This window comes from Micropterus salmoides, unplaced genomic scaffold, assembly GCF_014851395.1.
Source record: "Micropterus salmoides isolate LMB-PRFRI ecotype aquatic unplaced genomic scaffold, ASM1485139v1 Ms_hic_scaffold_1665, whole genome shotgun sequence".
Classification (NCBI taxonomy): domain Eukaryota; kingdom Metazoa; phylum Chordata; class Actinopteri; order Centrarchiformes; family Centrarchidae; genus Micropterus; species Micropterus salmoides.
In genome coordinates, this window is record NW_024040780.1 from 27,335 (window position 1) to 30,864 (window position 3,530).

At 40.8% G+C, this 3,530-nt stretch overlaps 1 pseudogene; it reads right to left on the bottom strand.

The window, feature by feature from the left end:
• Window positions 1–2,489: 2,489 nt before the first annotated feature.
• LOC119906550 lies at window positions 2,490–3,513 on the bottom strand (annotated as a pseudogene).
• Window positions 3,514–3,530: the final 17 nt, after the last annotated feature.

Consider the following 3,530-nt stretch of genomic DNA (forward strand, 5'->3'; position numbering starts at 1 on the left):
TTGTACCTACTCCACTTACTGAGCATAAAGCAATTTGCATCAATATCAGGTTGTCAGCTGATTCAATATTGGCAGAGCCTCTTACTGGAAGCTGAACAGGGGCCCATTCTTCGTACATTGCTTAAAACATCCGAGATAATATCATCGGCCTAATCATGATCTGGCTAATTGGGTTCTTCGAACACACCTGCCGGTTATGATTGTACAGCTGGACTGAGTTATCTGAGATAATTGCGCATTCATGTGCTGGTTTAAAAGGGGATATGTATTGATAGCAGAAACATTGATCAGCAACGCTGCTATTGGCTGTTCACCATGGCCAAAGAGCGCACTCAGTTTTTCTCCGCAGCAGAGCAAGTGTTATTGCTAGAAGTGTCAGGATGTGTGTGGTGAGGCAGGTTGGTGGACCCAAATGCAGGACTCAAGGCTGACAAGTACAGTTCAAGGGTTTTAATAACGAACCAAAGGCGACCACACTTACAAAGAGTGGCTGAGTCCAATATCCAAAACAGGTGATCCAAACAGAAATCCAAATCCACAGAAAACAGGGTGACACGACAGGCAACCAGAACATCACAAGACAGAGCATCTACACGCGATAATGACCAGACACAGAATGAACAGAAACACCAGACATTTATACACAGGGACTAACGAGCAGGGCGGGAGCAACACAGGTGACTGGGATCAGGGTTAACGAGGCAGAGAGACAGAAGGGAAAAACAGACACGCAGGCAGAGAGACAGCAGGGGGGAACAGAGAGACGCAGATGCAAAACAGCATTCATGAACAACAAGGAACACAGACTGAAGCAATGAAACAGAACTCAGATAGACATAGGCAAAACACAGAAGTACACAGACCGGGAGTGAACACTTAACACATAAACTAAGGTACAGGACTAAGAACTAAGATACGAGACAAGACGATACTAAGTAACTTAAAGATGTGGATAACCACAAAACCAGACACACAGACAGTACCAGACCAACCCACAAACACACAGAGTAAACTAGACACCAGACATGACTGAAACCCAAAACACAGACAGACTACATAACAGATCAAGAACACAACACAGAAGTACAAGGACAAGGAGTAAATACTACGACATAAATACCAGACTGGGAACTAAGACATGGAACTGAACACAGACTAAATAGCCGCTACAAACCCAAACCCTCAAAAAGAAAACCTGAAAACACAGCACACAGGACAGGATCGTGACAAGAAGGTATACAGAATTTGAAAACTTCAAAGTGTGCAAAAGCCAGAGAGAGGGCTGGCAAAAAGTTTCAGACAAATTAAATGCATAAGTGCTCCATGTTATGGTTCTATCACTTATTACAGTATATCTTGTATTTTAATAATTTCATAATTGCTTAATGTCAGAGCCACCTCAGGACCCACTAGAACATGGGAACAAGTAAAAGTGAAATACAAGAATATTCTTCAAAATGGTAATCTTTTCTACTTCTACTGTTTAGTCTCTTTTACCAAAATAATGTTAAATTGTGTTTGTCTGTTTAGAACAGCAACCAAGAAAAAGGCAGAGCAGAAAAAAACAGGTAGTGGTCCTGCACCCCCACATTATACCCCGGCAGAAGAGCTGGCCCTTGGTTTAAATGTGAACAGACCCTGTGGAGGGCATCACTGGGGCAGCTCTTCCTTAGACCAAAAGCCAGGGACCAGTAGCAACACCTTCATTACTGGTAAATGAGTTTTAAATTATCTTGCTACACTGTAAATAATTGTTGCTGCATTAAATTAAGTATGCCTATAATCCAAATGGCTGGTACAGTCATTTCAACTGATAAAAATTGAGTAGTGATGAATTGCTTTGACTTGTGAAGGTGAAAACTGCATAACTTAATGTAAAAATATTTTGCACTATGTTATTGATCACATTTTTTCCTAGTGTAGTTCATTTTAATGCCATTGTGTTCTCCTCTTTTGTGCAGTTTTACATAATACACCAACACTTTTACCTGTTCCCAAGCAAGTGGTGGCTGAAGCATGTCCAGTAAGTGGACTTTTTTAGTTAGCCATTAGTTTCTTTTGCACAGCACAGTGAAGAACCCTCTCAGATGACTGTCCTTTGGAGGAAGTACTTGTAAGTGCATAAATAACTGCTTAATTTATAGTTGTGTACATATAATTTCTGACTGCAATATGAGTTGCAGGAGGAAAGGCCAGACAGGCCTACAGCACAAATGATACAGAGGGGGCAGTGTAGTATATTTCCTTTTTATTTCTGTTACTTTTTATCCAAAAATGGCACAGGGTGATATCCGTACCCAATATAAACGGATATACAACAGAAAATTTAGTATTTGACCTGAAAAAAATTAAGGGAGAAATAGAACTTGACACCTTAAAGAAGAAAATACTGGCACTAGAGATTGAGTTGCTTGAAAAGGAGTACTATTGCTGACCTTGGATAACATATATCTTATTGCAGGCAAAAGATGACCATCACTGGCTTTCTTGACAAAGAATAATTGAAATAAAAATCAAGGAACTAAGCATGTTGTCTTGTCTTCTATTCATTTAATGAATGTTTTTGTTTGTAAAAAAAACAAAAAATCCAAAAAATCAAAAATGGTGTTCCACAATTCTGTCCCGTGCAGCTCTGCCACTAGGTTGGTCCAAGTGCACTGGCTGGAGGTCATCATGAGGCTGCACCTCCACCACAAAGGGCTTTCTGATGGTGGCAATGTTGTGGAGAATGGCACATGCAACAATAATGTCACAGGCCCTGTCAGGTGCAACCCTCAGACCCTTCAGACACTGAATCTTTCCTTTAGTTGCCCAAAGGTCATTTCAATGCGTGCCCTTGTCCTGGCTAGAGCTGCATTGTAACAGGTTTGTGGTCCGGGTTTGGGTCAGGGAATGGCGTCAGAAAATACTGCCTGCAGGCAATGCAGTTTTGTTAGGCTCAGAATAAATGTATGTCATACAGTGAGCTTGATATAAAAATTTCTTACCACGTTCAATAATGTTCATAAATGTGACTCTGAAAATCCTGGAGTCATGCACAGAACCAGGTCATTTGCTTCCACATTTGTGATGTATGACATTGAGTCACACACCATCTAAGATATTTTTAATCAGTCAACTGCATACTTTGATTAATTTTTTTTATTTGATATATTACTAATCTGGAATATTGAGAATTGTAATAGTAATTTACCTGCACATTACACTGTGAAATCCCTTTCGGTTCACAAAATCCCCTTCATTGGGGCCTGGTGGGGCTTAATGGGGAGTGTGTGCAGTCAAACGGCACCAATCACGTTAGGAAGCTGAGGAACACTGTAAGTCCTACTTTTTGGCATGATCATGGTTGCATGATCTTCATTAACAATTGTAATGTACCTGCAATGCTTCACAACCTGTGGTCTGAAGTGGCTTGGAAATACCACAAAACCCCCTAAAAACTGCTTGAGTGCCAGATACACTTTGCGAATTCCGACAGACAGCACTTTCCCCCAAGTTTTCCGCATCTCCTAGTGTAAAGGAACGTGCCA